Source organism: Oryctolagus cuniculus, chromosome Y, assembly GCF_051225735.1.
Source record: "Oryctolagus cuniculus isolate XC-2025 breed Fujian yellow rabbit chromosome Y, ASM5122573v1, whole genome shotgun sequence".
NCBI classification, from domain to species: domain Eukaryota; kingdom Metazoa; phylum Chordata; class Mammalia; order Lagomorpha; family Leporidae; genus Oryctolagus; species Oryctolagus cuniculus.
This window is the reverse complement of record NC_142889.1, coordinates 18,448,929-18,471,088: the sequence shown is the minus strand read 5'-3', so window position 1 is coordinate 18,471,088 and position 22,160 is coordinate 18,448,929. Positions and strand designations below refer to the sequence as shown.

The 22,160-nt window shown below is 37.8% G+C and overlaps 1 protein-coding gene and 1 pseudogene across 1 annotated transcript in view; both read left to right on the top strand.

Annotated features, from left to right (window-relative positions):
- The window catches only part of LOC149119318 (zinc finger protein 717-like), a 117,365-nt gene that overhangs the window by 27,421 nt on the left and 67,784 nt on the right, over positions 1 to 22,160 (top strand). The gene's annotated exons all lie outside the window — the stretch shown is intronic.
- On the top strand, positions 16,013 to 17,057 carry LOC149119319 (acyl-protein thioesterase 1-like; annotated as a pseudogene).

Below are 22,160 nucleotides of genomic sequence, written 5' to 3'. Positions count from 1 at the left end.
TGGCTGCTCCTCTTCCAATCCAGCTCTCTTCTATGGCCTGGAAATGCAGTAGAAGATGGCCCAAGTCTCTGGGCTCCTGCACCCACATGGGAGACCAGGAAGAAGTATCTGGTTCTTGGCTTCAGATCAGTGCAGCTCCAGCCATTGCAACCATTTGGAGAGTGAACCAACGGGAGGAAGACCTTTCTCTCTGTCTCTCCCTCTCACTGTCTGTAATTCTACCTCTCAAATAAATTAATAAAATCTTTTAAAAAATCTTAAAAAACAATATTCTATACAAAATTCCCACTGAAAAATATTAAAAATTAAATATTTATTTTTTAAATGTATATATTTTTCTGAAAGGTAGAGGCAGATTTTCCATCTAGTGGTTTATTTCCCAAATGCTCCCAACATCTGAGATTGGACCAGGCTGAACCTAGTATCCAGAGACTCCATCTGAGTCTTCAATGAGGGTGGCTAGGGGCCAAGTACTTGGGCCATAATTTGCTGCCTTCCTGAGGATATCTGGGGAGGGGGACAAGTGCCTGTGGGCCTCTTAGACACAGAAAGAATTTCTGACATAATGAGGTTGCAAATGTGCAAGCAGGCTGCAAGCTGTGGCTGGAAAGCTTGTTTTACCTGCTGGCATCTCCCCCATGATAACCTCCTGTTCAGTATATGTGAGCCTGTAGTTCTAACCACAACATCAATCCTCTACCCAGAGCTAGTACAGGAGAGGCCTGAGCCCCTAAGGGGAATCTGGCTGACTTCATGAGACCCCCACTATCTCCTTGGGTGGCCCCAGTTCAATCAACATAGACTATGTGAAGCCCCTGTCCAATGGGCACCCCCATAGATTGACCCAATTAAAATGCAGTCATGCCATAAAAACCCTGGGCACTTCCTGAAAGCCATTGTCCTGCTCTGGCATTCCATCCGGTCTCCTGTTGGGCTAGATGCTTTACTGTTGCTTTGCAAACTAAATAAAGATTTTGCATCTTATTTGCAAATTGTTTCCCATGTTTTTATTTCTATGCTAAGCTGAGGAAAAGCACACATGGAGATTGCTCAGGTAACCACCCTCCCCTCCATGACCCATAACACTTCCCAGGAACACTAGCCAAAGTGGATCAGAAGTAAAGCAACTGGGACTTGAACCAATGCTCTGATATGGGATACTGGCATCACAAGCAGTGACTTATATTACTATACCATAATGTTGGCCTCTAAGACTATTTAAGTAAACTTGTTAAGTAAAATTATTTAAATAAAATTCTAGATTTACACTATGAGAAAATATTGAAAACATAGATTTTAATTGATTTTTACTACTAGTTTAGGAGTTACTTTTGGTCCATTTAGTATCACAAATTGATATATTTATAATAATGTATAAATACATATATATTCTATACAACTTCTGTTATTTGAATATTTAACCAAAAATGCACCACATAGAATCCAGATGAAAGATAAAATAGACCTATTAGCCTTAGAAATCATACATTGCATACACACAATACATATGTTATGAAATCATTTACGTATCTGATGCACCTTCCTGTAAATAATAATGTGAATAATATATTCTTCCTCTCTTGAGTGTGTACTTTCATAATTCAGTCTTCTTCCAGATGAGACTCAGTCTTATCAGCTTAAATTGGAAAAGCAGAATTGAATCTTAGAATATCTGACTTTAATAAATCACAGCATATTTTTCATCTACCAATACATTTTTGAAAATGACATATTCAAAACACATACAGAGTTATATATTTCCTGACATTTTCTAAAGCATTTATTTTCAATGCCACTATAAGAAACTATTATAGAGAGAAGAAATATTGCTCATCCAAAATCCAAAATATAGAAATCTGTACAACTTTGCCACAATCTGTACAAATTTATACCAGTTCCTAATTTACACAATAAAACATGACTAACAAAGTTAATGAAATAGATGGTGATTTGTGGAAAAGACTTTTAAATAATTAAGTCCAAGGAGAGTTACAAACCAGACCTACACTTTCTAAAATTAAGTTGTTTATTTGGTCTTAGAAAACTACAAACTAACAAATATACAGAGAGCTGGCTGGTGCCTGGTATTTTCTAAAGAGTCTTTTTTTTTTTTTTTTAAATCCTGTGGCCATTTAAGATTCTGGTCACTTGCTACTTTCAAGGCAAAAAAAAAAAAAAAAATACAAGAGCTGACCATTTCCCCAGGTCATGCTTACTGGTCTGTATTTGTGTAAATTTATAGATATTTAAGTGCTAGCTAAAAGTCTTGTCATAAAATTCCCAGTACTACCATTTTAAAGACATTTATCTTTCCTATTGAGATACCAAAAATTGATGCTAATTTTCAAGCATTAATAGTGAAAACTTATCTGCAAGATATACTGCAGAGAAAGATTCATTGAAATATTGATTTTCATTAAAGTGACTGATATAAAACTTTAGGTTTAATGCCTTGGAGAAACTGAAACATAGGACTTCACTCCCTAGGAAATAAAATGATCATTTACTTGGTCTCAAAGGCTACTAAGTCATTGAAATGGACTGTACAAACCATGGCTTTTGACACTTAAAATTATTTTACCATTCTATTTTGTGCAAGATCTTCAAAGCTGTGACATGTTTTAAGTTCCATAATGTATCCTCAAGAAAGCTCACCCAAAGCAAAAATCAAATTTGTCCATCCATTATAAGACATCTTTCCATAGCCTATATCTTAGCCTGATAGGCATTATCTTATAATTTTTAGAAGGTTTTTTTTCTACTTAAGAGAACCCTCCTTTGAGCAGATTCTTCTGTCTACCATTTGTACCTTGGTGCTGTTCTGAGTGCTTCCTCCTGCTGGTGAGACTTCCTATAGCACGCTGGTGGAGCCATCCTGTCCTACTCTGTAGGACACTTCATAGGCATCAGCCCAGAGTGCAAGTTAGTGTTCAGGGAGCAGCCTGAATAGCTCTTGACTGCTCAGTGCAATCAGAGGGTCCAGTTTCTGGTTGATGCTCACAGGAATATGATGTAACGTGATCCCTTGCACAGCTTCTCTGGGAGCCAGTGGAGTGTGTAATGCTCTGCCCATGTCTCCTGCAGGCTCTGACTGAAGGTCTGCAGCTATCATTTGATCATGAGCCTCTTGGTGTGGAGGAACATGGAGATGATGAACTTGGTGGTGGCGATCTCGCATATCATGGGGGTGGCGCAGGTGTAAAAGGGATGCATGGGGTTGCATCCAGGTGGCTGAGACTTCCCCTGGGATCCCTCCCAGGTGAGAGAGCTAAGAGGGAGTGAAGCACTGATGGCTACTGCCCTCGCCACTTCTTTGGAGTAAAAAAGTTATTTTCAAGATAAGAGGTGATGGGAGAGAAGAGAGAAGCGACAGCAGCCTGGTTACAGTTCTGGGAGCCTCCCAGCCACCTATGCCTCCAGCTCTTTAACCTTCAAAACCTCAACAGTGGTGTTTCCACCTCTGAGTGGGAACAGCCTGATTTGTAGAGTGAAAGACACCTTCAGAGAAGTAGGACTCGAGTATCCCATCTTATTAAAAATAGGCCTGTCTAGTGATATATAATGTTCTTGAGATGGCAAGATCATTTTATGGAGATAATTTCATTTTATGAATATTTGAGCTCCTTTACATGTAGATATTTCTGAAGGGAAGCAAGCACATTAGTTGTAACTTTTGGATCCTATAAGGGCTTCAAAGTGATCATGAAATAAAAACACAAATAAAGGGGTTTCATACAGTATAGATTTCTGAGTATGTTAATAAGTTATAAAAGCATGTCTAGTTGTTGAGAAATATAAAACATAAACAGTATGTACTTAGGGTTTGTCCTGAATGACTTCCATCTGCCCAGCTGAATCAGTGAACTATCTCATGGCTGCCAAGTGTTAGTGCTCTCCCAATGCACAGCTGACATTGGAAAAAATTCTAACCACACAGGGTACTGTTTCACAGTTTGCATTTGTCAAGAAGAGCAACAAAATAAAATATTTGCATTTATTATTAAAGTAGACATGTCATAATTTTATGTCCAGAAATGCATTTATAAATTATTAATACAATATATAGATTCTGAAATGTAGGTGTAAACCAGAGAAGCATCAACCTCAGTTAGAAAACAAAGAAAATGTTGAAATTACTACCTTGTACTTTAAAAATATTATTATTTAAATATAGATAAATTATGAGTCATGGAAAATATAATATAATTATGGGCATACAGTATGATAATACATCATAACCAGAATCTATTGTTAAACTGACAGCTTCCTTTGCAGATGCTTTCTATTCATAGTCATTTTTTATGTAACTGGGTTTATATTAATGAAACATTTTATCATTCACACAGTATCGGTCAATAAATGGTGTTAGAACTATAAAAAATAAGAGTTATATGATTAGATTTATTATTATTTGGATAGCTTTAGATCATGTTATTCATGCATCATTATGAATTGTAGCAAAAATGCAGGAGTTTAAGTGTCAAAATATTCACAATTAGCTATATACATATATTTCCATCTTGTGGTATAATTTGTATGTGATTTTATTCATTGAAAAATTACACTATGTACAAGGGATCCAACCATCACTATGTTTCTCTATGTGTTTGGAATTCAGAGAGCATGCTAAATTATCACGTGCCTTTAATCAATCTGTAATTCATAGATATTGTGATTCATATTTATTTTGTTTACATTTGTAAGCATAATAAATAAATTTTCATACTGAAACTCAAGATGGTTAACTTTCAGTGATTCCAAGTATTTCTTCTTATGTTTTCCAGAGTATATGCATTTAGCTTCCAGTTTGCTTGCAACTCTTTTATTTCCTTTCCTATTGCTTTTTATAGAAAATGCTAGAGAACATGGATTAGTCAGAATTCTAAGTGTGTCATTCAAATTAGAATTTTGAAAAAATATGCAAAATTCTTTTTAAGTAAAATATGAATTTGATTCAAATTCTCAGAGTTAAAATCAAACCTTAAGGAAAAATGCTATTTGCTTGATTATGAACATTAGTGTTAAGGAATTGTTAAGTGGAAATATGCACAACATATATGTGTAACAGGTGGTAAAAATTCATGTTGCTGAATATAACTGAGATGGACAAACTATCTTGAATTCAACAAAAATGTATCTGAGATACTTATTCTAATTGATGCCATTATTTAGACAGAAAGAAAGTTGTGATTATAAAAATCAGATTTCCAGGTAATAGATGAACAACAACTCATGGAAATATGACAGATCTGAATAATTAGAAGGCATGCTTGAGGAGAGAAATAGTAACAAGTTTATTGACTATGTCTAAATAACTCAGTGTCATTGAATTCTACAATTCAATGGTTATGGGTTTAGAACCTAAATGTTCTCTAACAAATAATAGACAGTCTGAACCAGAAAAATTATAATTCCTTTAATTCTTCTGGAAAAAGGGATCCGCCAGGTTCCTGTTGTTCTATGATTTCAGTCATACTGAGTTCTCAGACTATATAAGGAAGGGCTGCATAAGTAACCATCAATGAATAAAGTGAACTAGATGGTCATTGTGGCAGCTTGTCCATGCTTAATGTGGGCAGCTGTGGACTGCAACTGGGATTCTTAGTTGAAATTTCCTTAAGCTTAAATGTAGATGAGTGTATTTCTCAAAACACTGCAAAAATCTAACAGCAGCTGCCTGTTAGCTACAGAGTTCATGTATTTGATTACCAAAGGCACAATGGCAACTAATTTCAGATATAGGAATTCATATACATTTTCATCATTCATGCCTCTGAAATTGTCTTATTTATCACTTAAGAAACACCCCACATAATTTCATGATTTGGTTTCTGTTTCAGGATTTCACCTGGCATATTCCTCCCATTGCCAGTAGCAGAGTAGTGTTCATCACAAAGTAGCTCCTTGCTGTAGATTATATTTAATTCCTAGTTGTGTGGCATCTCTTACAATTTCTCAGAGAAAAGTCGTCTCCATTTTGGAGATGGAGGGACTTAAATACTGGCTAGAAATCTAAAGTATGGAAACATTTATTCTTTTTTTTATCCTTATATAGTCAATAAGAAATTAATCTTACTGAAAATGCTTTTGTATATCACCCTTTAAAATGCCCACAAAATGCTGGAAGTTGTAGGCACAATACAGTGGGGTAATTGCAAAGGTACTATCCTCATAACTTGTAGGATTGCAAGACAGCTGAAATGAAAAGAGATGTACTGCTTTAGGCAAGGACAAAATAGCAGAAAAAAATGGAGGGATTGCATTCCCAGGAGAGAGTTGGAGACAAAAGTGCAGTTGAAATTCTACAGATGTAAGAGTGACACTATGAGATAGTGCAGAAGATACAGCAATGAATACAAACACAATATAGGGTCCCACAACCATGAGCAACAGGACACTGCCAGCTTTGGAGAGTGAGGTGAGAGCAGGCTGCATGCAGCAGCCTATGCCTCTTGTGATATTGCCAGAGGGAGAGCCTGGCAGACCACACTGTCTTTGATTCCATCCTGGGGTCCTAATAGGAGCAGGGTACCATCTAACACAGTGAAGACAAAGGGCATTTTTTTCTCCCTTACCCCAACCAAGGCACCTGGTGGAAGGAGCCATTTTGAGAACAGAGTGGATGCAGCAGTACTTGTATGTGCTTGTGAGCCAGGGATGTTACCAGAGGGAAAAATCCATGTTCCCCACAGACTTTGAGTCTGGCTGGGGGCTAAGCACCCATACAGGATTGTGAGGTGCCCCCAGCCTCTCAACATATTACAGGTTCCAATGCTCAGTATGCCAAGGAGGAGCACCCTCAGGTAGCTGGCTCTGGGAACATCTCTACTTTCTCTGTGGATGGGAAATTAAGAACACATTTTTTGAAAAAGTAAACAAAATTGATACACACACCATTGGCCCAACTAACCAAAACAAAGGAGAAGACACAAATCAATGGAATCAGAAGTGAAAAAGGGGGTGTAACAACAAACACCACAGAAATAAAAAGAATCATCAGGAATTAACTACAAAATGTTATATGCCAGCAAATTGGAAAATATAGAAGACTTGGATAGATTCCTGGACACATGCAATTTACCAAAATTGAGTCATGAGGACATAGAAAATCTAACAGAATAATAACCAACATTGAGATTCAATCCATAATAAAGACCCTCACAACAAAGAAAAGTCCAGGACCAGTTGGCTTCACTGCTGAATTCTACCAGATGTTTAAAGAACAGCGTTTAATTCTTCTCAAGCTATTCAAAACATTTGAAAGGGATGTAATCCTCTCAAACTCCTTTTATGAAGCCAGTATCACCTTATTTCATAATCAGAAAAAGATATAACAGAGGAGAACTACAGACATCCCTAATGAACATAGACACAAAAATCCTCAAAACATACTAGCCAATCAAATCCAACAACACATCAGAAAGATCATTCACCTGAACCAAGTAGAACTAAAAGCTGATATGCAAGGAAGGTTCAACATTCACAAATCAATGTGATCAATCACATTAACAAACTGAAGAACAAAAAAAAAAGATTATCTCAACAGTGGCAGAGAAAGCATTTGATAAAATACAACATCATTTCATGATGAAAACCCTAAGCCAATTGTGTATAGAAGGAACATTCCTTAAGATAGTCAAGGCAATTTATGACAAACCCACAGCCAGCATTCTAATGAATGGGGAAAAGCTGGAAGCATTCCCCCTAAGATACAGAACCAAACAAGAATGCTCACTCTCACCATTGCTATTCAATATAGCCCTGGAAGTATTAGCTACATCCAATAGGCAAGAAAAAAAAATCAAGGGTCCAGTGCTATGGCTCAGTCAGTTAACACCCTGTTCTGAAGTGCTGGCATACCATATGGGTGCCAGTTTGAGACCTGGCTGCTCCACCTCTGATCCATCTCTCTGCTATAACCTGGAATAGAAGTAGAAGATGGCCCAAGTCCTTGGGGCCCTGCACCCACGTGGGAGACTTGAAAGAATCTCCTGGCTCCTGGCTTTGGATCAGCACAGCTCCGGCCATTGTAGCCAATTGAGGAGTGAACCAGTGGATGGAAGACCTCTCTCTCTACCTCTCTCTGTAACTCTGTCTTTCAAATGAATAAAATAAATCTTTTTTTTTAAAGTGGCAGTATATAAAATTAACACACAGAAGTCAATAGCCTTTGTATAGAAAAATAATGTCATGGCTGAGAAAGATGTCTTAAGTTCACTCCCATTCAAAGAGACACAAAATAATTTAAATGCCTTGGAATAAATTTAACCAAGGATGTGAGCGATTATATGATGAAACTTTTTAAAAAATGAATAAAATAGAAGAAGACACAAAAAATTGAAACATTTTCCATGTTCATGGATTGGAAGAATCAATATCATCAGAATGTCCATTCTACCAAAAGCAAATTACAGATTCAATGAGATCCCAATCAAAATACCAATGACATTCTTCTCTAATGTAGAAAAAAATGATACTAAAATCATATGGAAACATTAGACACCCTGAAAAGCTAATGCAATCTTATACATAAAACCAAAGTTGGAGGCATTATGATGTCAGATTTCAAGACATACTACAGGGCAGTTATAATCAAAAAACCTGGAACTGGCAAAAAAAATATGAGTAGACCAATGGAACAGCACAGAAACTCGATTAATCCATGCATCTACAACCAACTTATTTTTGACAAAGGAGCTAAAATCAATCCCTGGAGCAAGGACAGTCTCTTCATCAAATGGTGCTGGTAAAGCTAGATTTCCACATGTTTAAGAATGAAACTAGAACCCTACTTACACCTTACACAAAAATCCACTCAAATGGATCAAAGACCTATCTATGACCGAATACTATCAAATTATTATAGAACAAACTTGGATAAACTTTGCAAGCCTTTAATATAGGCAAAGACTTTTTTGGAAAATATCCCCAGAAGCAGAGGAAATCAAAACCAAAATTGACAATGGGATTACTTCAAGCTGAGAAGCTTTACATTGAAAAAAAAAATCAGCAATGTAAAGAGGCAACTGACAGAATTGAAGAAAATATTTTCAAATTACACAGTTGACAAAGGGCTAATACCAAGGCTGTATAAAGTGTTTGAGAGATTCAACAACAACAACAAAAAATACACTTGAGAAATGGGCAAAGGGCTTTAGCAGGCATTTTCCAAGAGAGAAAATTCAAATGGCCAACATATACTTGAAAAATGTTCAGGATCACTAGCCATCAGGGGAATGCAAATCAAAACCACAATGAGGTTTCACATCACATCAGTTAGAATGGATGTCATACAGAAATCAGCAAATGACAAATGCTGGTGAAGATGTGGGGCAAAAGGTACCCTGGTCGACTGTTGGTGGGAATATAAGCTGGTTCAAACACTGTGGTAGACAGTGTGGAGACACCTTGGAAACCTGAATATAGACCTAGGATATGACTCAGCCATCCTACTGCTGGGAATTTACCCAAAAGAGAAGTCAGTATAAGAAAGAGTTATCTGTAACCCATGTTCATTGCAGCTCAGTTCACAATGGCTGTAAATGTTCAAACCAAATTACCCAATCAAATGTCCATCAACCATTGACTGGATAAAGAAATCATTGTATATATACACTATGGAATACTATTCAGCTATTTAAAAAATCAAAATCTGTCATTTGCAACAAACTGGATGCAACTGAAAACCATTATTTAGTGAAACAAGTCAATCCCAGTAAGAGAGATACCATAAGTTTTCCCTGATCTGACATAACTAATAGAGTACCTAAAATGTAATGTATTAGAGTGAAAGGGGCATTATAACATTTGATGATTGTTTACAGCCCTTATCTCTTCTAGGTTTTTTTTTTTTTTTTGCTCTCCATACTATTTGTTGAACTCTTTTATTAGTGTAGGATTAACCTTATGGTGATTAAGTAAATTGAAAGCAGATCTTTGTAAAAACTAAGAGTAGCAATAGGAGAGGGAGGAGGAAGAAGGTTTGAACAATGGGTGGGAGAGATGGTGGTGTGAGAAGTATCACTATGTTCCTTAAACCTTATATATGAACTACATGAAACTTGTATAACTTAAATACATTTAAAAATATATGAAAATTAAAGAAAACCCAAAATAAATAAATCTTAACAGATAAATATTTTATAGAGTATGCAATAATTTAAATATTTTGTTTTTCATTTGGTTTAGCATTAATATGTGTATATATGTGGATGAATATTTAGCAAAATTGTATTGATTCTTTAATAGGCATCTTTGACACTTCTTTTCCCCTTAGCCCTAAATAAGCCTAATAGCTCTGCCTCATGAATATTTCTCAAATACACTATTATTTCTGTTTCTACCCATTACTATTAACCCCAAATTATTTTTCCTTATAAATATTAGAAAACTCCGAACTAATTTCTGATGATGTGAAAAATGACTTTCCTAGCAAATAGGCTAAAGGAGAGGGGGACTTAGAATTGAATGTAAATCACAATTTGTAAAGCATTGCTATGTATCACAAAAGAGATGAATTTTCCTGACATGCAAGAAACATAAGAGTATAAACATAAGAACATAAACAAAAGAGCAATAAACTTTTTAAATGCCCATATATCAATATTAATACATCTGTTAAATCAAACAGTAATCTGGCATTGGGTTATATGTTCTAAAGATAAAAGAAAACTTGAATACTTCACCAAATTGCTTACTAAACAATGATGATCTGACCCTGACAAAACTGTGTGACTTTATCCTCCAAAGCCTCCAAATCCTGAGATGTAACTTCTGAAATGTTCATGGTTCTGCAGGCTGCTTTCTATCTTGTAAGAGTAGAACGCCAAACTTTATTGTCAATGTGACTGTTAATCTTTCTTCCATGGTCTTTAACATGTTTAGGGAGGTACCAACACAATTTGGCAACACTTTCAATGCTAGGGACCAGAGCTCTTCACTTAGTGATTCTGATTAATTTTTTGAGTAAAGGATGCTCAGGGAGGTGGTGAAGCATTATTTCCAAGTATATCTGAGGGTATTTCCAGAAGTGCCTAACATTTGGATCAGTATGCGTAAAGATTCACCATCATTATTGTGGGCTAGTGTTGTACAAACCACTGAAGGTCCACACAGAACAAAATAGGAAAGGGAAAGCCAATTCCATCTCATTACTCTTGTGCTGAGACATCCCTGTTCTCTCCACTGACACCAGAGTTCCTGGTCCTTGAGCTTTGGCAATCTCATTCTGTTGAATGAGACTATGACTATAATTGGATAAATCATGAATTTGAATTGTGGTAATAAAATTAATGGCTAATAATTTTGGACTTGGCAGGTATACCAATAACACTGTAAGGCAGAAACTATAATTTTTTTATGTTTTGCAAAAAGAAACTAGACCCAGGGAGTTTAAGTAGCATGTGAAGGTCACAAATGCTTTTCTTTTCTTCTCCAGAGAGAAACTATTGTACATAATGCATTTGAGCATGGGGTTTAGAGGCTTACAGATCTGGAATTATGCCTTATCCCTCTAAGTGCAGCAACAGTCATTTCTCATTTGTTTTCCACAAATGGTGGAGAAATAGAAATTTAAAGAAGTATATACCTCTTCCTTATCTACTCTGAAAACATTTTGACTTACTGGAAGTTTAGGTAGTGATTAATGGATAGATACCGACACATGGGTGAGTGAATAAAGACCTTTAGCTTTGTTATTTTCTGTCACTAGATGACACAAAAATGCCTAAACAAGTTTAAAGTCTTCTTTCTGGGACTCACAAAGCATACATAATAGTAAATAATCATTAGACTTTAATCCTAACCACTGAAGATTACAAGGGGATTCTACATTTCACAAATATGATGGAAAGACTAATTTGAGTTCCTATTCTGTCTTTTTCTATGTATTCAGTATAATTTTAAAATTTTCCCTTCATTATTTCAAAATATTTTTTCAATTCTTTTTGATTTTCATTAATGTAAAAAGAACAGATTTAATATATTTCTGAGGTACAATTAGTGAGATAACCATACTTCACTCCCTTCCTTCTCTCCATCAACCAATGCTCCTCCTTCCGTTCTTTTTTATTTAATCTTTGCAAAAGCACAATTTCAATCCATTGTATATTCACAGATTTAATATACCACTAACAATAATAAGGTAGAAAGACCATAGTTCCACAGAAGTATGAACAAAGGCTAAATACATCAACTTGTAAGATGTCCATTTCATTCCTATACATCTTTCGTGCTTTATAATAACTACAATATATTAGAGAAACCATGTATTTGTTTTTGGGATACTGGCTGATTTCACTAAGCATAATGTTTCTAGTTGCATCCATTTCTTTCAAAAAGCAGGATTTCATTAATTTTTAAGGCCGAGTAGTATGCAATCATGTACATGTACTAAAAATCTTTTTGAAGATTTATTTATTTATTTGAAAGGCAGAATTATAAAGGGTGAGAGAGAGAGAGAGAGAGATCTTCCTTCTGTTGGTTCACTCCTCAAATGGCCACAGAAGCCAAGGCTGGGCCAGAATGGAGCCAGAAGTTTCTTACAAGTCTCCCACATGGGTTCTAGATGCCAAGAACACAGGACATTTTTAACTATTTGGCCATGTGCATTAGGAAGGAGCTGGATCAGAAGTGGAGCATCAAGGACTTGAATGGGTGCTCATATGGGATGCCAGCACTGCAGATGCCAGTTTAACCTGCTGCAGAACAGCTGTGGCCCACATGTTTTCTTCATAGAGTCATCAATTGATGGATATCTGGGTGGATTCCATGTGTTAGCTATATGTGAATTGATCTGCAATGAACATAGGTTCATTTATATGATGATTTCATTTCATTTGAGTAAATTCCCAGGAGATGCATGACTGGGTCATATGATAGATCTGTTTTCAGATTTCTGAGTAATCTCCCTATTGTCTTCAATAACAATTGTGCTAGTTTACATTACCACCAAAGGCGTATTAAGGTAACGTCCCTGCGTCCTCACCAGCATTTATTATTTTTCTGATTTTTGGATTATTAACATTGTAACTGGGTGAGGAAAAACCTAATGTGGTTTTTAGTTAAATTTTTCTGATGGCTACTGATCCTGAGCATTTTTTTCATTTGTTGTTATATTTCCTTTTTTGAAAAAATGCCTGTTCATGTCCTTTACCAATTTCTTAACTGTATCTTGTTTTATTGTTGTTGAGATTTTGAGCTCTTTATAGATTCTGAAAATTAACTATCAGTTTCATAGTTCACAAATATTTTCTTTCATTCTGTTGGTTGTGTCTTCACTGTGTCAAGTTTTTATTTTATATCGCAAAGGCTTCTTAGCTTGATGTAATCCCATCTGTCTATGAGTTTTGATTGCCTGTGCTTATCGTTTTTTTTCCAAGAGTTCTTTGCCTATGTTAATGTGCAGAATTTCCACATTGTTTTCCTCTAGTAATTTGATGGTATCAGGTCATAGATGTAGATCATTGATCCACTTTGAGTTGACTTTTGTGTAAGGTGTAAGGTAAATGTCTTATACTTCTGTGTGTGGAGATCCAATTTTCCCAGCACCATTTGTTGAAGAGACTGTCCTTTCTCCAGGGATTGATTTTAGCTCCTTTGTCAAAGTTAGTTTAGATACATGGATTAATTTCTGGGGTTTCTATTGTGTTCCATTGGACTGCATGTCAATTTTTTTGCCAGCACCTAGCTATTTGATTGTAACTGCCCAGTAGTATGTCTCAATCTAGTATTCTGATGCCTCTGGCCTTTTTGTTTGTTTGTTTAAGATTGCATTAGCTGTTCCAGGTGTTTTGTGTTTCCATGTGAATTTTAGCATCATTTTTTCTAGATCTGAGAATATTATTGGTATTTTGATTGGGATTGCATTGAAGTCTGTAAATTGTTTTGGGTAATATGGACATTTTGAATATCTTAATTCTTCCAACTCACAAACATGGATGAATTTTAAATATATTTTTGTGCTTTCTTCATTTCCTTTTTAATGTTTTGTAATTTTGATTGTAGAGATCTTTCAAAACTATAATTTATTCCAAGGTAGTTAAATTTTTTGTAGTTATTATGAGTTGTACTGAACTTACAAATTGTTTCTCAGCTATGGCATTGTCTAGGTATAAGAAGGCTACTAATTTTTTGTTTTGCTTTTATACTGTTCAACTTTACCAAACTCTCTTATGAGTTCCAATATTCTTCAGTGGACTCTTTTGGTTCCTTTATATATAAGATCATGACATCTACAAACAGGGATAATCAGATTTCCTCCTTTACAAATTGTATATCTTTGATTTCTTTCTTTCTCCTTTTTTTTTTTTTCCTAATGGCTCTGGTTAAAACTTCCAGGACTATATTGAATAGCACTTGTGAAAGTGGACATCCTTATCTGGTTCTGGATCCCAGTGCAAATGCTTTCAACTTTTCCTCATTCGGTGCATTGCTGGCTGTAGGTTTGTCATATAGTTCCTTGATTGTGTTGAGGAATGAATGTTCCTCTATATCCAATGTGCTTAAGATTTTTATAATGATAAAATGTTATATTTTATCAAATGCTTCATTTGCATGTATTGAAATAACCATGGTTTTATTCTTCAGCTTAATGTGATGTATCCCATTTATTTATTTGCATATGTTGAAACATAAATCTCACTTGGTCCAGGGCAAGTGAGATTTATCACCATTCTGATGTGTTGTTGGATTCGATTAGCTAATATTTTATAGAAGATTTTTGCATCTGTGTTCATCAGGGATAGTGGTTTATAGTTTTTTTTGCTGTATCTTTTTCTTGTTTTTGACTTAAGGTGATCTTGGCTTCATAGTAGGAAATTGGGAGGATTCCCTCCCTTTCAATTTTGAAAATTTCAGAATTAGAATTAGAATTAGTTATTCTTTAAAAGTCTTGTGGAATTCGAGTGTAACCATCTGGTCCTGGACTTTTCTTTGTTGAGAGGGTCTTTGTTACTAATTCAGTCTCCATCCTGCTTACTGTCCTATTTAACTTTTCTGTGTCTTCATGACTCAAGTTTGATAGATTGTAAGCTTCTAGAAATCTATGCATTTCTTGTAGATTTCCCAATCTGTTGGCATATAGCTGTTTGCAGTAATTCCTGATGATTCTTTATTTTTGTGGTTGTTGTAACATTTCTTTTTTCTTTTTTTAAAGTTTTTTTTTTTATTTATTTGAAAGTCAGAATTACACCAAGAAAGAAGGAGAGGCAGAGATAAAGAGAGTTGTCTTCCTCTGGTTCACTCCCCAATTGGCTGCAATGGCTGGAGTTGTTCTGATCTGAAGCCAGGAGCCAGGAGATTTTTATGTCTCTCATGCAGGTGGAGCGGCCCAAGGATTTGGGCTACCTTCTAATGCTTTCCCAGGCCACAGCAAAGAGCTGGATCATAAGTGGAGCATCCGGGTCTCAAACCAGCAACCCTATGGGATGCCAGCACTTTAGGCAGCGGCTTTTTCATCTTTGATTTTGGTAATTTTGGCCTGCTCCAACCAAGGAGGTATGAATTTTATTTATTTTTCAAAGCACTATTTCTTCATTTCATTGATTTTTGGCTTTTTTACATAATGACCTTATTTTGTCTTTTTTGATGGTTTCTTTTTGAAAAAGGATTTATTTATTTAGTTGAAAGTCAGAATTACACAGGGCAGGGAGATTGGCTGCAACAGCCACAGCTGCACCAATCTGAAGCCAGGAGCAAGGAGCCAGGAGCCTCTTCCCGGCCTCCCATGTGGGTGCAGGGTCCCAATGACTTGGGCCATATTCTACTGCTTTCCCAGGACAGCAGAGAGCTGGATTGGAAGTGGAACAGCCGGGCCTCAAACCAGCACCCATATGCTGGCACTTTAGGCTAGGGCATTAACCCGCTGCACCACAGCACTGGTCCTTCTTTTTCTTAAGATTTATTCATTTATTTGAAAGTCAGAGTTACACTGAGAAAGGAGAGGCAGAGAGGTCTTCCATATGCTGGTTCACTCTCCATTGGCTGCAATGGCCAGAACTGCACCAATCCAAAGCCAGGAGTCAGGAGCTTCTTCTTGGTCTCCCATTTGGGTGCAGGTCTACAAGGACTTGGGCTCCAAGGACTTCTACTGCTTTCCCAGGCCATAGCAGAGAGCTGGATCAGAAATGGAGCAGCTGGGACATGAACCAGCACCCATATGGGATGCCAGCACTGCTGGCAGTGGCCTTACCCTCTTTGCCACAGCATTGGCCTTGACAGTTTCTGTATTAAAGTCTATTTTCTCTGGCTTGGCACCCACACAACTGAGCATACTCCAAGTAGGGCTCTGGTGACTCACTGCTGGCAGACCCTTGGGCTGAGGCCAGACACTCTTCATCCCTTCCACCTCTGACATGCTGTTGGCTTAGTCTGTGTATGTGTGGTAATACCATGCCTGCTCCACTGTCAGCCATAGTGCCTTGCACCAGGAAGGATGCCACTGTGGTAATTTTCCTTCATGATTGGAAGATCCTTGACATGGATGGGCAGAAGCCTTTGCAGGTAGCACAAGTTCACATGCCAGATATATCAGCCTGCGTGTACCCATTGTGCCTGTTGCATTAAATATAAACATGGCTATGCCTTTTTGGTTTGATAATATTGGACTTTCACCAGACTCACCGGAGGATGAATCTAGAATTAAACAAGCAACAGAAAATGTAAAGGCTTTGATAGATCAAGAGGTGACGAGTAGCATTGCTTCTAACAGAATTATTTTGGGAGGATTTCCTCAGGGAGGAGCTTTATATACTGCTCTTACCATATAGCAGAAACTGGTGGTGTCACTGCACTCAGTTGCTGGCTTCCACTTCAGGCTTCATTCACAGGGTCCTATCAGTGGTGCTAATAGAGATGTTTCTATTCTCCAGTGCCATGGAGATTGCAACTCTTTAGTTCCACTCATGTTTGGTTCTCTTACTGTGGAAAAACTAAACACATTGCTAAATCTGGCCAGTGTAACCTTTAAGGCCTATGAAGGCATGAGTCACAGTTCCTGTCAGCAGGAAAAGATGGATGTCAAGGAATTCATTGGTAAAATCCTACCTCCAATTGATTGAGTCATTAAGAGGACTGTGTAGAAGTACACCAGTATCACTGAATCTGATAATTTTTAGACAAGGCCATGGTCAAAGTGGAAGTTCTCTCCTCCCTTCAGAGAAAGGTACCTCCTTCTTTGATGACCCATTCTTTCTACTGTACTCAAACAGTATTTTTCACTTTATGTTTCTGTGTGGGAGCAAACTGTTGAAATCTTTACTTAATGTATGCTAAACTGATCTTCTGTACATAAAGAGAATCGAAAATGAATCTTGATGTGAATGGAAGGGGAGAGGGAGTGGGAAAGGGGAGGGTTGCGGGTAGGAGGGATGTTATGGGGGGGAAGCCATTGTAATCCATAAGCTGTACTTTGGAAATTTATATTCATTAAATAAAAGTTTTTAAAAAAAGAAGTACACCAGTATCATTGTTATACAGTATAATCCTTTTCCTGTACTCAGCCTTGAAACTTCTGTTTGCAGTGTTAAAATGTTTCACAATTAAACACCTATGACACTGACTAAATAATGTCTCCTCATAGGAAACTTGTGATATATCAGTTTCTATACGTGTATTTGTAAAATATGATCCAAAATACCTGTTATTAATATAGGTGAAGCAGCTAGCTTTTTTTTCTTAACTGGAATTTAGAAAAATAATTAAGCATTTCAGTCAGATTTTTTATTATATTATTTGAAATTTAACAGTATGCTTAAGAAAAATTTATGTAGGTATGAATGAACAGTTAAGAAATGAGATTTTTGCATGGTGTGACTTAGTCTATAAATTTGTTCCAAAGTTGCTTAGTCACCATGCACTCTTTGGTGTTTTTATATATGCTCTCATGTGTAATGATTGTAATGCATAAGAGGGAGAAGGTATTACATTATTCCAAATAGTGGGGATAATGCTTTTAAGTGTCAGTAAAGAGTAATATTCTTCTCTTCAAGTAATGGCCCTTTTATTTTGGGGAACAGACTTTTCCCTGGGTATCAAGAAAAAAATGTTCTTGCCTGATTGTCCTTCATCGCAGACCAAATACTGCTTTCCTGCCATAGAATGTGTGTCAGTAATGCTGTAATTTGACATTCTGAATCATAGATATATGGTATTGAAAATCTATTTGCACTTTAAGAGAAAGCAACTATTACTTAAAACTTTCTGTATAATATTTCAAGTAGCTGTACATTAATCTAAACTTGGACCTGTTCAGTGATTAGAATCTTCAATCCAGGTAATAAGTCATTCTGTGTTTTTATTTTTCTGTATATAATTAAAAGAATAATTAGATCACATTCTAGTGTGTTCTGAAATAATTAAGACTAATCTTAAAAACTAATTTCTGGGGGCTGGTGCTGTGGCGCTGTGGGTTGATGCCCTGTCCTGAGGCACTGGCATCCCATATGGGTGCTGGTTCAAGGCCCAGCTGCTCCACTTCTCATCCAGCTCTCTGCTGTGGCCTGGGATAGAGGTAAGAATATGGCCCAAGTCCTTGGACCCCTGCACCCACCTGGGAGACTTGGAGGAGGTTCCTGGATCCTGGTTTTGGATCAGCACAGCTCCAGCCCATGCGGCCAGGTGGGGCATGAACCATCAGATGGAAGACCTTTCTCTCTCTCTCTGTGACTCTCCTCTCTGTGTAACTCTGACTTTCAAATAAATGAATAAATCTTTAAAAACAAACTAATTTCTGAGATGATTTCATCTCCTGGTAGTATAGATTCTCTTTTCTGTACATTTGTTTCAAACCAGCTACTGTAGGAAATAAACATTCCATTAGAAAAATGTTTTTTGTTTGGGCCGGTGCCATGGCTCACTTGGCTAATCCTCCACCTGCAGCACCAGCATCCCATATGGGCACTGGGTTCTAGTCCCAGTTGCTCCTCTTCCAGTCCAGCTCTCTGCTGTGGCCCAGGAGGGCAGTGGAGGATGGCCCAAGTGCCTGGGCCCCTGCACCTGCATGGGAGACCAGGAGGAAGCACCTGGCTCCTGGCTTCAGATCGGCCCAGCACCGACTGTAGCAGCTATTTGGGGGTAAACCAATGGAAGGAAGACCTTTCTCTCTGTCTCTCTCTTTCTCACTGTCTATAACTCTACCTCTCAAAAAAAAAAGTGCTTTTTATGCCAGTGAACTTAAGTTTTCATTTAGCAAAACGAGTTTTAACGATTAGCTTTCTGTTCTGACATAAAAATAGTGATCATTCAACTCTAAATAGTCAGAATTCCCAGATTACTGGAATAATTTTTGAAAACAAGTTTTTGGATAATAAACATTAATCAGAACTATGTACTGTGGTCTAGTTACCACAGTTTAATATGTAGCAAAAATGGATGCTTAATATTTCTGAAGTGTTTTAATTTTTCTGCTGTATTCCAACAGACCAAACAATGTTAAGAATGCATCTTTATAAATGGGTGCTAATTGGTAATGCAAATAATTTAATACAGTATTCTAGCCTGACAGTTTTATTTTTCTTTGAGGACTTGGGCTATGTCTCTCTGTTCTACCCTCTTCTGTAGAGTTTTTGAGAAATCTGTCAAAATAGAGCTCTTTTAAAGATAATCTGGCATTTCTGCTTGTACTTTTTAGCATCTTTTCCTTGTGTTTTACATTTGAAAGTTTGAATATTCTATATTGTTTTTTATTTTTTTTATTTTTCTTATTTTTTTTATTTATTTATTTTTTTGACAGGCAGAGTGGACAGTGAGAGAGAGAGACAGAGAGAAAGGTCTTCCTTTGCCGTTGGTTCACCCTCCAATGGCCACCGCGGCCAGCGCGCTGCGGCCGGCGCACCGCGCTGATCCGATGGCAGGAGCCAGGAGCCAGGTGCTTTTCCTGGTCTCCCATGGGGTGCAGGGCCCAAGCACCTGGGCCATCCTCCACTGCACTCCCTGGCCACAGCAGAGAGCTGGACTGGAAGAGGGGCAACCGGGACAGAATCCGGCGCTCCAACCAGGACTAGAACCCGGTGTGCTGGCGCCGCTAGGCGGAGGATTAGCCTAGTGAGCCGCGGCACCGGCCAAATATTCTATATTGTGATTAAGACCTTTGCCAATCATGTCTATCTGGGATTCTATGTGCTTCCTGTACTTGAATGTCCATATCTTTGTCCAAATTTCAGAAATTTTCTTCTATTATTTCACAGTAAGTTTTCTAAGTTACTTTGTTTTTCCATTCCTTCGGGAATGTCTAAGACATGTGTAGTTTGGCCTTGATGGTATCTCATAGACTAAACACTATTTTCATTTTTCTGAATTTATTTTCTTTTTTTGTCAGACTATAATATTTCTTTTTTTTTAAAGATTTATTTATGTATTTGAAAGTCAAAGTTACATAGAGAGAGGAGAGGCAGAGAGAGAGAGAGAGAGAGAGAGAGGTCTTCCATCTGAGAGTTCACTCCCCAGTTGGACATAATGGCCGGAACTGTGCTGATCCAAAGTCAGTAACCAGGAGCTTCTTCTGGTTCTCCCACGTGGGTGCAATGACCCAAGGACTTGGGCCATCTTCTGCTGCTGTCCCAGGCCATAGTGGAGAGCTGGATTGGAAGTGGAACAGCCAGGACTTGAGCCAGCACCCATATGGGATGCTGGTGCTTCAGGCTGGGGCATTAACCCACTGAGCCACAGCTCTGGCCCCAAGACTGTGATATTTCAAAACCTTAGTCTCTCACCATGGATATTCTTTCTTTGGCACCACTGAGAATGGTGTTCAGGCTTTTCACTGTATTTTTTACTTGACGTATTGAATTCTTCATTTCTTAATATTTCAATTTGGTTATTCTTTAATATTTCTATTTCTTGGATGAATTTCTCATCTGTGGCATGCATCAGTTTCTTTAACTCATGTAATTGTTTTTCTGTATTTTTGAGTAATCTTACAATAAGTCTTTTGAATGCCTTTTCAGGCATTTTGTCAAGATCCTCATCTTCACAGTCCAATATTGAAGTATTATTGTGTTCTCTTTGGTGTTTCATATTGTCTTCCTTGTTAATATATCTCATATTTATGATTTTTACACATCTGGAGAAGCACTTGTGGATATCTCCTTTGAAGTCTTTGTTTTTAGGAACATGCCTCTAAGAATAGGGAGATGCCTGCACCTTCAGTGGATATCTAGAGGTGTGTACTGGGTGGGATCTGGAAGCTCTGGTCAGCATTTGTGTGTGAGGTCAAAGTCCAGGGTAACACCCAAAATATGCATGGTAGCTCTCCTCTGTATTCAGCAGAAGAGAGTGGATGATCCCCCTGGTTGTTGTGGTCACTGCCTCCACCCTTCTCTGTGCCAAGATGAACTTCTCTGTGCCTGCACCCTGCCCCCAACTCACTCAGGTGCATAAACTGCACAAAAATCTGTCCACTATGTAGCCTGAACATGGAGTCCTCCTGGCTTATAGCATAAGACCTCCATTCCCAGTCACAGAGTGTAGGGTTCCTGCAGTCAGACTGTAGGGTATCCACTCTCTGCCCTTGGAGCCTTTCTATCCAGAGACCTATTCTCTCCCTGACCTTGGGATAGGGCAGGAAGGCAACATACTCTCCATTCCCTGAGCTAAATGGGTGCCCTGCCCCCACCAGCTCCTCTTTCTGGACTCAAAGTCAGTGGAGATTGTAGATTTCTCCCTGTGATAAAAACCCCAGACATTCACTAGCTGTGGCAGCCTCTACTCCCATTACTATGAGAAGGTGGCACTTTCCCCCTTGGTGGGGGAAGGGGCAATGTGCCCTCCATTCACAAAGTTAAGTGGACACTGTCCCTGGATAACTCACCTCACCAGAATGAGAGTCAGCAGGGACCACAAATCTCATCTCCAGACAGGATCATCAATGGTGCACAGGCTTGTACAGAATCCTCTCAACTCACTCTGGGAAGATGGCCTCACTGCCAGATAAGGCCTGCAGGAGCTGCAGCCATAGGAGTAGCTGGTGGTGTCCCCTGAGCTGCTGTGTGTCTGTGCAATCCTTGCTGCTCCACAGAGTGTCTCTTCTTACTGTATGCATTTTATTTCTATTTCTTACTTTACTGCATTGTTTAGGACTTTCAGTAACATGTTGAAAATTGGTTGTGAAGACACACGCTTATTTTATTCCTCATTTTAGTGGAAAAACTTGGGGCTTTCTATCA